The sequence below is a fragment of the Arachis ipaensis genome, chromosome B05 (genome assembly GCF_000816755.2).
Source record: "Arachis ipaensis cultivar K30076 chromosome B05, Araip1.1, whole genome shotgun sequence".
NCBI lineage: Eukaryota > Viridiplantae > Streptophyta > Magnoliopsida > Fabales > Fabaceae > Arachis > Arachis ipaensis.
The window spans coordinates 12,314,419-12,329,026 of record NC_029789.2 but is presented as its reverse complement, the minus strand read 5'-3'; positions in this window follow the sequence as shown (position 1 = coordinate 12,329,026).

Sequence of the window (14,608 nt, the reverse complement as noted above, 5' to 3'; positions counted from 1 at the left end):
AGGAAGTCAAAGATTAGAAAAAATTTAAAAGACAGGCATCCTTCTTTGCACTTTTAAATAACGATTTGTATAGGCGAGGTTATTCTTGACCTCTATTGAAATGTTTAGACAGATCGGAGGCCAACCTTGTTATTGATGAAGCTCATGAAGGCATTTGCGGAATACATTCTGGAGCAAGAAGCCTAGCGCAAAAGATTCTCCGAGCTGGTTTTTACTGGCCGACAATATGGGAAGACAGCAGGAAAAAGGTCAGAACCTGCGATCGTTGCCAGAAGCATGCTCCGATCATTAACATACCAGCTAAAAACCTGCATCACTCAGTGGTAAGCTGGCCATTTAACCAATGGAGAATTGACATCCTCGGACCTTTTCCCACCGCTCCGAGACAGGTGAAATATTTAGTTGTTGCAATTGATTACTTTTCTAAATGGATTGAAGCTCAACCTTTAGCAAGAATTACTTCAAGTCAAATGATCTCCTTTATATGGAAGAGCATAATTTGTAGATTTGGTTTACCTCGACATATCATCACTGACAATGGTCGCCAATTTACCGACCATAATTTCAAAGCTTTTTTGCAGAATTTGCAAATAAAACAACACTTTTCGTCAGTAGAGCATCCACAGTCAAACGGATTAGTAGAGGCGGCAAATAAAGTTCTCCTACAAGCATTAAGAAAAAAGGTTGATGATGCCAAAGGCTTATGGGCCGAGCTTATTCCCGAAATACTGTGGGGATATAACACTACAGTGCATTCAACAACTAAAGAAACACCATTTCGTTTGGTATATGGTTCAGAAGCAATACTACCAATTGAAGTCTCACATGGCTCCTTCCGAACAGAAGCCGTAGAGCATGAACAAGCTCGGCAATCCGAGCTTGATTTAATTGAAGAAGTGCGAAGCATGGCGGCTGTACGTCATCAAGCACTACAACAACGGATAGGTCGGTGGCATGACCGAAGAGTACAACCAAGATCTTTTAATATAGGCGACCTGGTACTAAGAAAGACTGAAGAAGCCCGAAGACCTTCCTCCCATGGAAAGCTCTCATCAGCATGGGACGGACCTTACAGAATACATGAAGTCCTTGGCAGAGGAGCTTATCAACTGGAGAGATTGGACGGGACAAAACTACCCAATACTTGGAATATCAGTTCCTTAAAATAATATTATAGTTAAACACAGCAGCACGCTAGTACTCTTTTTCCTACCCCGAGATTTTTCCCAAAGAGAGGTTTTGCTCGAGGAGGTTTTAATGAGGCTAGCTTACCTGATTTGAATTTATACAGGTACTGCATTCAATAAATGTTTCCTTTCTATTTTTACCAAATTCTTATACAATAACGCCTTTGCCATACAAGAATACGCTCATTTCTTAATCTATTATAACAACGTTGTTACCTCAGCAAAAAAGACCTATTTCTTCAAACTAAAAGTCGCATTAGATGACGAATGCGCAAAAACTATGTTAAACATCGTTTAAGCAATACAGCCTCATAATCAAATCCTCTTTTATCAGAGGTATGAACAACAAATTAGGAACAGACAAGGCCTAATTTGACAGATAAATGCAGTCAGCAAAAATTCCATACTCAAAACAGTCTAAAACATCAGTTCTTACAAGGCTTTCACATATCATGTGTCAGAAGAAGCCTTCCAAAAGCAAAACACAATTAAAATACTTAAAATAAAAACATCTTTTTCAATCAGCTAAGTTATCATCGCCTTCCTCGGCGACCTCCTCATCATCCACCAAATGGCCCTCCCGAACTACCTTACTCGGATCCATGGCAGTAAAATTCCCATCTGGCACCATGAATTTTGCTTGGGTAACAGCACGCTCAAAACCCTCAGCAAAAGCGTCCAAGATCTCTGCCTCTCGGCTAGCTTCCATCTTCTTCATTTTTAAAGTAACCTCAATCATCTGTTCACTCATAATAGATAAATCGTTCTCCTTTTTTCTCAGAGTTTCAACATCTCTTTCATGATTTTCTTTCTCCAACCTTAATTCTTCCTTAACTACGTCAAGTTCTTTTTTAAGCATACTTAGGACAGACTCTTTTGATTCCAACTGCCCTTTAAGCACATCACTCTCTGCAGCGGTCCGTAGCATTTTTCTATACTTTTTCTCCTGACTCCGGCCTATGCTGACCAGCCGAAACCCTAATACCTGGTGCACAAACACAACTCACATAATAAATATCATAGCTACTACATATTCCTAAGTAAAATGTGCAGCAAGCAAGCCTCACCTGCATGAATTGATCAATACCCACATCCCCAACCTCATCAATACGAGACACATCAGAAGCAGCCTGAACAACTTCGTCTGCCACAACATTAAAAGGAAAATTTCTATCCCATACAGATGAGCCGTCCCTCCCGTCTTCAAAAACATGAAGTCTTTCTTGCTTCACAGTGAAACTCGATAATTCATCAAGTTGAATTGCCTTATCCTTTTCTTCTGCATCCACGATAACTACCTCAGACTTCCTCTTTTTGAAAATAATGCCTTTCTTTTTCGGTGGCGGTTGGTTAACCTCAGCCTCACCTTCCATTTTTTTTAGATTTGATGAAGACCCTTCGAAATTTTTTACTTTGAAACGGGCCCTCAGACTTGATGCTGAAACCCCGGGATACTTCCCAGCTGCAAAAACAAAGTACAGTTAGTACGATAAATAAGTACATCATCAAAATCTATTGAGATAACTTACAATCCCTCACCATAATTCTTGACTGAAGCTCTATTTTCATCCCAGGGAAGCAAATGTGCAACAGATATTAAACCACCCTTGCTGACCATTTCCATAAGGAAAGCTAATATACATTCATTCCTAGGAGTTATAAGCTCAGGGCCTAATATGTGCTGGGGTTGACAGTACCAATAAATCGGAAATTTCTCACCTAGGTGTTCATCCAAATAAAATGGAAATTCTTCGTCAACCGTTTTTACTTTAAGAAACATTTCCTTAAAATCTTTGAAAGAGGATTTGTATAACTTGAAAATAGAAAATCCAGGGGTGCTGTTCAGATTAACCCAGAGCCCCTTCCAGACCCCTTTGGCTTGAAAAAGGCTAAAGAAAAGTTCGATTTCTGGTTCAATTTCAAGAAACTGCATCAAAACTTGAAAACATTTTAAAAATGCCCACCCATTCGGATGAATTTGGGAGGGTGCACAGTTCATCTGTTTTAATACATCACACTCAAACTTTGTGAAAGGCAGTTTAATGAAGAGTTCCTCAAGAACACAGCTATACATAAAGAAGTTTTTAAAATCTTTCTTCCTATGAAACACACGATCCATGCGATTGCATGGCAGCAACTCAATTCAAAAACCAGGCCTAATAATCCTGGATAAATTCACCTCACTAACACTCCCCTTGTCAACAAAAAGAGAGGATCTTATCTTAACATCATCGTCTACCCATTCGTAAGATTCATCATCATCAACCTTAGGCAAAACCTTCACTTTCTTCTCAACCATTTTTTTCTTTTTTGAAAAATTAGAAAGTAATTAAAAGGTTAAAGAGTATTTTTACTAACCTCTTTGAGTCATTCTCTTCGTGTCTCTGGAACCAGCAATAGTTAAAACCACAACGCTTTGTTTCAGTAAGTGTAACTTGAATTAATTCTAAGCCATCCATCCAATAAACCATTCAGTTCCACAATAAATCCCAACTCTTCATTAAAACCCCATTTCAATGGATACAAGCCTGCTTAGGAAATTGCACCACGGCTAATTTTCTTGTAACCGATATATTAACTTCGTCGAATTATGATTATAAATGATTTGTTCAATAACGTCGGAAAGGGTATTAAATCCTCTTAAACGTCGGAAAACGGTTATCCTTGTTCCCTAATTATAAAAGAGAACTATCAGAATTCAAAAGGTAGGTCATCTTTCCAAGATAATAACTCTTCTCATAATTCTCATCAACTGACTTGATCGTCGGAGTGCTTTTTGCAGGTGCCCCCCCTCCTGTTTCATTTGGTGACCAAGGCATATCCTGATTCGGATAATAGGTCGGCCAACTCTCGCTGGGAAACAAGTTATAGCTCGGATAAAGCAGGATATAGCTCGGCTGAACCAGGCAAGAACACCAACTATAGACACTCTCTATTTTTTTCACACGACTCTAGTTATAGTAGTGTTATTCTATGAATACCTAACCTTTCTCCCTTCTTTTAGAGTATAGTTTGTCATAGGTCTCTTGAAAACTTTTCTAATTGTAAATTCCATCCCCAACTCTAACCTGACATGAACAAATTTGGTAACATCATTAAAGATTGGATTTACAACTAGGTCATCTGCATCATTAGAATTTGGTGGAGTCCTAAGCTCATCTAACTTTCAAGAGTCACCAAAAAGTGAACATGAACATGAATAGGTACAAATTAGACTATTGCATGCATAAGTATAAGTTAGACTATATGGTGTATAAGTATAAAATAACCTATTAAACAAAATAGATTATCCTAAATCAATCACTTACCAAGACTCAGTTCATCAGATTCATATCTTCTATCATTCTCAAAATTTGAATCATTAGTCAAGGGATTTAAGTCTTCTTCATGTCCAATTTTTTTTCTTGTCTGAAGTGCTGACAATTTGCTTCTTTCTTTTCTTAGATATCCCTGCCTTAGATTCACTATTGGATTCTAAAATCCCAAGTGGCAGGTATGGCTTATACAAACTATCTTTCATAGATTCATATGAATCGGATGAGTCATCATCAACCCCAATGATTGGCCTTGGAGGTGCCTTCTTGCCATGAGATTTTGTCAAAAGTTTTTTAGATAACTTTGTTGAAGTGTTAAACATAAAGTCACCAGGTGTTTTTGTTGCTTTTTCGGTGTAATTCCTCTAAATAGTTTGTGAAGTTTTTGTGTAGCTTTATCCTGATTTGGGAGAGTGGATGTAATCAAGTTTGGTTGAGACAATGGTTTAGTAGTAGTGGGATTTTTTGTTTGGGAGCAATGAGATTGGGTTGTGATAAGTAGAGGTGTTCAAAACCAATCCAGACCAAATAAAATCGACTAACCGAACTGAAAAAACCAAAAATCGAAAAATGACGTTTTGCTATTTTTTCCTACGGTTCAGTTCGATTTTCAATTCTAATACTGAAAATCCTAACGGAACCGAACTGCTCACATAAAAAACCCTAACAAAACCAACCCCCAAACAGATAAGCTAAACTTAGCGCCACTCTCACTCTCTAACGAAGAAACCTCAAGTCCTCAAGTCCCAGCACCAAACCCCCCTCCTAGCACCGTTATCCTCCACAACACCATTTTCAGACAGCACCCACAACACCAATTTCCTTATCACGCTTCCCTCTTCTCGGCGGGGTCCTCTCTCCTTCCCTTCCTCCTCGATCGTCACGCTTCCCTCACCGTCTCCTCCACGCCGTCTCTCTCAACGTACCAGGTGGCAAGAACTGCCGTTGTCTTCACGCACAGTAGCTGCAAAGTAAAAAATGGAGCCTCCGAGTCAGGTATTCAATTTCTGTTCAATATATTTATTTAGTGTATTTGTTCAATATATGTTGCTGATTGTTGTTCATTGTACTTATTGTTGATTTTTTTAAATTGGTAGTAATTTTATTTTGTTGTATTTCTGCTTCTGTTTTTCTAATTATTTGTTTAATGTATTTGTTGCTGATTGTTATTCATTGTTCAATGTATTTGTTGTTGATTTTTAAAATTGCTAGTAATTTTATTTTGTTGTGTTTCTGCCTCTAATTTTTTAATTATTTGTTCACTGTATTTGGTCAATGTATTTGTTGTTATTTTTTTGAAATTGCTAGTAATCTTATTTTGTTGTTCAATGTATTTGTTTATGCAGTTTAACATCAGTTCAAGTGAGAATATGGGCAACACTGGAGGAGCAATAGGAGCTGTTGTTACTCTTCCGAATGAATATGCAAGCATAAGATCTCCAACTGTATTGCCTGTTGCATCAGCTCCTCGTAGAAACACAAGGAAGCTTGCTAATAGAGGCCGAGGGAAGAGGCGGGCTGTTGAAGAAGCTCCTGTTGATGACACCACTGAAACTGAGACTGACAAAGGTAAGAGAAAGCCCTTTAGACCTAGGTTTTGGACATGGGTTCACTTTACTAAAGATGAAACTAGTAATCTACAGTACCCTAGAGCTAAATACAAATGGTGTGGGGCTAGTTATGCTTGTAATACACATAAAAATGGCACCAGTAATATGAAAAACCATTTGTTATCGCAATGCAAAAAATTTCTTAAGGAAACATTAAATCCTACTCAAAAGATTCTTTATTTTCAAGATGTGATAAAAGATGATAGGAAAGGGATAGGTAGTTCACTTTCTGCTGTCTCTTTTGATATTGATCTTTATAGACAAGCCCTTGCTAGAATGATTATTATGGATGAATTGCCTTTTCGCATATTGAAGGGGAGGGTTTTCGTTATTATATGAGTTGTTTGCAACCCAAATTTTCACTTCCTATAAAGATTACAGTTGTTAGGGATTGTTGGAAGCTTTATTTGAATGAAAAAAATTAAGTTGAAGTCTGTTTTTAATCAACTAAATCAAAATATTTGTTTGACAACTGATTGTTGGTCATCTATGCAAAACTTGAACTATTTTTGTTTTACTGTTCATTACATTGATGCTAATTGAAACTGCAAAAAGGAATCCTAAATATTTGTGCTATCAAAAATCACAAGGAGAAAACAATTGGTAGGAAGATTGAGAAATATTTGTTGGGAAGGGAAATATTGTGAATTTTTCTATAACTGTTGATAATGCTAGTACAAATGATATTGATATTTCTTACTTGAAAAGTAGAATGGAGGATTGGAACTCACATCCATTGAAGGGAGAGTTTTTGCATGTTAAATGTTGTGCTCATATTTTAAATCTTGTTGTGAATGATGGATTGAGAAAAATACATGATTCAATTTTAAAGATTAGGAATGCAGTTAGGCATGTGTATGCATCACCAGGTCGTATTGAGAGGATTTGGAGAAGTTAGAATTAGGTATGGTCAAGTTTCGATAGATAATTTTCTTTATTATCTTTAAATAATTTTTAATTTAGTTTTATTTATATATATTATTTGTTATGATTGTTCCTTGTTTTATATGTTTTGTAGAAGTTGCACGCACTCCTGATCTTAATGAAGAAGATTCTGGTGTTGAGTCTAATTGAGTATATCTTGTCATGGTATGAATTGTTTTATTATTATTATATAACTGCCTTTTGATTTCAGGTTGGTTTGCTTAAAGAAGTTTTGCTATTTTGTTAGAGAGGATACCAAAACGTAGCTATCTTTTTCTGGAAATTTTTACTTTATTTTTTGTTGAATTGACTATTGAACTTTTAATGCTAATTGTCGTATTTTAATTTCTTTGGTCATTGAATTTTATTAGATCAATATTTTTGTTAGTTATTGTGTATTTGTGTTCTATGATTTTAATGTTATGACTTTGTGAAATAGTGCGGCAGGTTTTTGTGTGAATTGATTGAAAAAATCAAACCAAACAAAACCGATTTTAATTGATTAGTTTTGGTTTGGATGGTCTTGATAAAAAAATCGAACCAAACTGCACCACAAACACTCCTAGTGATAAGGGCATGCTAACAGTGAACTTTATTGTGGATTTTGGTGTGGGCTTCGATGTAGGCATGTCAGGTTGGGAGGTGGACTGAGGTCCGCATGTCTTAGCCTTGGGTTGCATATTTGGGTCACTAAGTGTTAGGGTCTTTTACTCATTGGGGTCACACAATTGGATTAGAATTGTGTTAGTTTTCTTAACCTGCTCTAAGCCTAACACATTGCCATCCTTATCACCTCTTCCACCAACACTTTCATCATCATCATCATCAGACAACTCCATTATTTATAAATTTAGGAATAAAGGGACCATGCTCAAAATAGATATGGATGACATTGGCATTTTGGTGGCAGAGTGTAATGTCCCAAGCTTCTTTTTTCTATTATTACTATCCTACCCTTTAATTTTATCAAAATTCTTGCATTACCCTTATTCCTCCTACCCAACCCTAATCCTAAATTACTAAACAACTTCCACTCTTCCTCATCAACCACAGCCCCCCTTCTTTTTAGGAATAAATAATTGATTATGTGAGCCTTTCTATTCGAGAGTAATGATCTGCAATGGGTATCTACTCTTTGTTGAGTTCTTAGACGTCATCTGCTCTATATGTCACAGGCATGATCCATCCATATTTACTTATTTTATCTTTTGTTAAAATTATGTATTTATTCATTCTAGAAACTATAAATTTATTCAAAACATTTATAACCTTCTTATTTATCTTATATTCGAATATGTTAGGCTTGCTAGGGGATAATTTCCCTGAGCGCCAATCATGGCTCATTTGAGCTATGACAAAGTGGTATCAGAGCTTATGTTTAATCTGTGTAATATGGAGCAAGTGTCCTATGGTAGGATCACAATTGTATAAATAGAAGCGCGCCTATTTGTACAAATTGTGGCACTATCAGAGGCCTATAAGAATGCCACCCTTCTCCTTTGTGTCATTATCATCTTCTGATTATTGTGATCGTGCATTCTCTGCCGTTTCTTACTGCTCCAGTCCTTTTTCTTGTACCCAATCTTGAACGTGTTTTTACAATGGTTTCATGTTTTGGTTCTGGTTTGCGATTTCTCTCGTAGCTAATTCTAATCTTCTTCGATTTTGTGAATGCGTGCCTTAATCTTCTTTGTCTTTGTCTTTGTGTTGTTCACTATGACTCCTGATGTCGATATTTCATTAACTACTTAAGAGATTCGATCTATGTGTGCTGTGAATTATCATCTAATTTCTTTATAGAGCTGTATTTGAATTTGTGGATTACATGGATTTGTTGAGTTATTGTGTTACTGGTCGAGCTGCTTTGTTCTGGAGTTGATAAGCGATATTAGAGTTTTCTTCTTATGTTGATAATCTTTGAAGTTATGACATAATTTTGATTTGCTTGTGATTTTTTTTCTCTTTCAAATCAAGAATTTTGAAAATTGTTATTTAGTTGTTCAAGAAAAGGGATTATGTGATAAACATGTGTGAATGGAATGTTATTGTTGTTTATTGGATTGGTGATTTTCTCTGTTTAGGTGTAATAAATTATTTAGGTGATTAGTTAGCTAGATTAAAAATCTTTCAGATTAGAAGTTTGGTTGAGCTTTTCTAATTTGATTATCTGATGTTGTTATGGTTCTTTGTTGCTGAACATGGCTTTCCTGTCACAGAATTATTTTCTTGCTTGATAAGTTAAGATAAAGACTGTGAACGATTGTTTTTGGTTGGTGATTAAAAGATGAATTTTGTTTTTGACTAAAATATAAAAGTGTATTATTGATAATGCCCGAGTGAAAAAAAAAATCCAATAGTTATGTATGTCAGGGCATTATAGAAAAAATGCATTAAACAAATACTACATGGAATGTGAAAGAATTTCTTTAGTATGGTGCAGAACAAATGATAACAAAAGTATTCTAAAGCAAGTCATGTGAAATCATCTAATTGAACTTGTGAAGTCAATTTTCTTTAGTTAGAAAATTTTTATTTGTGCGAGATGATTCTAGAATAAGAAGATAATTGGAATCGACGTCTTAAAACTTCTTAGACTAGTACGAAGTTAAGGAAAATATAATGCTGATGACAACTAGAAGTAGAAATATGTTTTGTGATGTAAACTATTTCGTCTGATGAACCTTATTCTTTGTTTTGTAAAGACTGTTTGCTCGTGTTTTAAAAAGTAAGGAATTTGTTCTGCCAAAGATATAGAGAACCAAACTATAAGAAAAGTTGTTGTATTAATTTATGTTACCCTATAGTAATAATAATAATACTGGTTTTTGGCACAAGAATTTTTCTTCCTTTATCGTATAAATTAATCTTTAGTATATTATAACTACTGACTCATATATGAAGAAAGTTTACAGCAACCATTGTGTTCTCTATTCTCAACATGGTTTTTAAAAGGCTCATATCTCCCTTGGTATTCTTTTTTTATCTGACGTTTGCAAAGTTTTTGTTCTTATTTAGGATAATAAAAAGAATAGTCAAATATACTGTTACTTCTCATGCTTGTAAATTTATAGTTAAAATTATTATCTTATTGATCAACATGTTGTGGCAATCATAAGATGATAAGTCTTTTATTCTTGCTAATGATTATGTTCTCCTTTCAATTAACTATCTCACACAGATCACTAGTTACTATTGTAACTTAACTATTACCAATAAATTTGCTATACTTTCTAATACATTGAACTTGTATCCTTTTCAATTTGTCTTACCAGATCTTAGACTTTGATTTTGATAATCTAACTGATATTTTACCTCAATTTTATTACAGTAAACTTAATGTTAATTTTGTAATTTTGATTGATTTTTCTTATATTCTAATAATAAGATAATAAAATCCAACATGAGCTAAATATTTTCTAGAAAGTTATAAGCCTACAATTCGTATACATGGGCACTCAAGACAATAATATATATGAAGAGAAGAGTGATAAATAGATTTTTATAATGATTGAACCCAAAATGTGGTCAGATGACTAATATTAATAGAGATTATTGAGATTTTCTAAGTAGCAAGCAAGTCAATTTCTTTGGTCATTGGACTGTTGAGTTTCTTGATTTTTATGTAGCTGTTATTTTTATGTTTCCTAGCCTTATTTCTGGGTTGAAAATTTGTGAAGACTCTGTATATACCAAACAAAAAAAAAGTTTTTTTTTTATGATATATTTTCCAAGATACGACAATGATTTGGGAGATATATTTTCGAATATTTAGATTCAAAATATATATTTGAGTTTGTCCTTAGTTCATGAACTTTAAGTTTACTTAACTATTTATGAAGGTGAATTCTCTTTTTGGTGTTTTATCTTTACAAGAAATATAATTCCATACCAATTTTCTAAAATTCTTTTGTGCTTTGATCATGTTAAAAAAGTAGTTATTTTAACTGATCTTAGTGTATTAATTGCCAGTACTTCAAATTTTAGTTTTATTATTATCATTATTTTGTATGTGAATTTATTTATAACTTAATATTAAGTCTAGCTGCATGATGATAGAAAATTATATGACTGTATTTTACCAACAGTGACCATAATGAGTTAAATACATAAAGATACATGTAAATTCTGGCTTAAGGGACAATAAAGAGCGCAATTACATTTCTTGTCATGTTTTACATAACCTATCTACTATTTTGAGTTAGGAGATATCAAACTTTATATTGACATAATTATTTAAGGTCCAAAGTCATGATAATAATCTCAAACGTACTTAGTCGAAGGTTTCTATAGAAAGGGAAAAGAAGCATGCTGATTTTGTGATAGTTACTGTTTTTGATATTTTTTTACTGTTAAGTTGCCTATTCCAGAATGTGTTGTCTTATTTTAATTTATGTTTTGCTTGCTTTCTCTGTTGTCGATTTTGCCTTTTTGCTTATACATATCCTTGCTTGGTTGTGTACTTAGGTATCCTTTAAGATTCTTGATGGAAAAACATTTGCCCCTGATCCCTATTACTCTAATTCATAAATTTTGCATCTTTTGTTTCAATTTAAATTTGTTTGACGTGATGGTATTTATGCTTGAAATATTTGTCTCGTATCTTTTCTTTGAGATTGTGAAATGATTCTCTCTTAGTTGCATCCATTGTTGATGGATATCTTACCTGATTGTGTTCTGAAACATTCTCTTAAATCTTTGTAAAAATTGTCGTTGACTTTGGTTACCTTCTTTTGTGCACTTTGTATTTCTTTTATTCAAGCTTGAACTTGTTTCGACCTGATACTCCATCTTCTCTTAGATTGTTCCTATCAAAGTTCCTTAATTCAGATTTCTTTCTTAAAATACGAATTAACTTTCTTTCTAGCACACTTCATTCTTTTTGTACATCATCGCTTAATTGCGATCTTGTACATCCTTCCACGTTCTTGCGAACACCAACTGTGTTATTTGCTTTTTCTTCCTAAGTTTTGAATCCCATTGAGTGAATTCAAGCTTGTTTTGGTGTAACATGCGATTTCTAGATTAGCAAGTGATACATTAGCTTTTTAGGATACAACTTATCGATGCTGAAGTTTGGAAGGTTGTAATCCTAAGATTTGACATGAAACCAGCTGTTGTTGCTATGGATATGTACAACAAAGTCAAGGAGACTATGAGGTAAAAGTGTATTTTAAGGAGATTGACGAACGAAGTGAAAAGTGCTATGTATATCTGAGTTGTCAAGGAAACGAGAGTAGACGAATGTCAACTGCATCTTTTTAAAGCAAACCTATCCTGTAACCTTTTGTACCGATTATACTTCTTCCTCATGCTTGGTAAAAGGCTAAAATCATGTAACATTTTGTACACTATATCAATTTTTGAGAGCGAAAATTTTTGTAAGGATGGTAGAATGTAATGTCCCAAGCTTCTTTTTTCTATTATTACTACCCTATCCTTTAATTTTATCAAAATTTCTGCATTACCCTTATTCCTCCTACCCAACCCTAACCCTAAATTACTAAACAACTTCCACTCTTCCTCATCAACCATAGCCCCCCTTCTTTTCAAAACTCACACCATACACAAATACATCCACGCAGAAAAAAAGAGAGAATGGCAGAAGGGGTTGCTGCTTCCATGCCTCGCCACCGAAGTTCTGCCGCTTCCAAGTCGCCATCGACGTCAACCCGAGAGAAAGAGGGAGTCTGCGAGTTGAAGGAAGCTGGAGGAGTGTCGCTGCCGTTAGCATTTCGCCGTGCCGCCATCATGGTCGCCGAGAGGGACACGGTCAGTCTCATCGTCGTCAGATCCGTCGTTGCCATGCTTTTCCCATCGCCGATCCGTCTTTGCCGATGGAGACCCCGTCGCCGAGCTTCTGTGCCGACGCTGCCACCGTTGGGTTTCCAGGAAGAGGAGCTCAAACGAGAGAAAGAGAGAGAGAGAAAGAGAGAGAGAGAGAGAGAGTTCGCAGAAAGAGAAACATGACCATACACGAGCAGAGGGGGAGGAAGAACTCGCCAGAGGAGAGGGAGACTTGTCGCCACGCCTCTAGTAGCCAGGAACGGCGCTACCGTCACCGAAAAACACGCCGGAGCTTCCAAACTCACCGGCAACACTACCTTGCCACTGTTCTAGTCTAGCTTCTTCCCTTAGTTTGTTCTATTTTCACCTTATCTCTGCCATCATTTCATTTTTATACCTTGTTCTTATTTTGATTTATTTTTGTCTTTGGTCTGTTTTGGATTTTCCAGAATTTTATCTGCCTTTGTCTCTATATTCGATTTGAAATTACTGCCTTTGCCTAGTGTTGTGGTCATTGTTGCTGTCGTGAGAATTGAAGTTGTTGCCATTGCCTTGGTCCAAATTCTGTGCTCTTCCGTTCCATTCTACTTCAACTTTCCTCACCTTTTAATTTCGCACTCCGGGTTCGGCCTCTTCGGTCCCTTAGGACCATATTGTGAGTAGGCTTTACATGTATAATTATAATTGTTTGTCTTTATGTCTCTAATTATTTTGATATACGGTGCTTTGAACTTAGTTATACTTACAACGATTACTATCAGGGGATTTTAAATTGGTTTTAATAATCAATTTATTAGAACTAAATATTTATTCTTGTTAAATTCATTTTAATATGCACATGAGACTATATGTTTTTATTATATGTGTGTTTGAAGAAGTTTTATATCATTTTAAAGTATTTGATTTTATTCGAATATGTATTTTTGAAACATTGAAATATTTGTTAGTATTTATTTATTTTGAAATTGAAAAATATGTTTGAAATTCCTTCAAATTGAGAAAATGTGATTGAATATGATTTGAATGAGAAAATATTCTTTGATTTGATTTGATACCTCATGTTTGAAAGACTGAAGAATTTGTTGTATTTGAAATTATATGTTTTGAATTGGTTTGGGAGGCTCGTATTAGAAAACCATAGTTAACGGCGGTTATGATATTAATCTAGATTATCTGGCTCAAACCTCAGCTAGCAGGGGCGTTGCTAGCCTAACGTGTAGGCCACACGTTGGATTTGTTATTCCGTACGGACACACGAGAGGAAAAGGCTACCCTTAGAGGTGGAGCCGCCCAAGTGTGGACTATTTGATTTGATTTCTGTATGAGAACTCCCTTATTGATTCACTTATTCATATAAGTTATTATTTTCTAATTAAAATTATTTTATTAATACTTTTTATATGGTCTCATGTGAATTATAGATGTACTGTCTAGTCATTGAGTTACAAAACTCACTCCGTTTTTCTAAAAATATTTTTCAAGAATAAATAATTGATTATATGAGCCTTTCTATTCGAGAGTAATGATCTGCATTGGGTATCTACTCTTTGTTGAGTTCTTAGACGTCATCTGCTCCATATGTCACAGGCAGGATCCATCAATATTTACTTATTTTATCTTTTGTTAAAATTATGTAATTATTCATTCTAGAAACTATAAATTTATTCAAAACATTTGTAACATTCTTCTTTATCTTATATTCGAATCTGTTAGACTTGCTAGGAGATAATTTTTCTGAGCGCCAGTCATTGCTCATTTAAGCCGTGACACAGAGGCTAATCATGTCCCT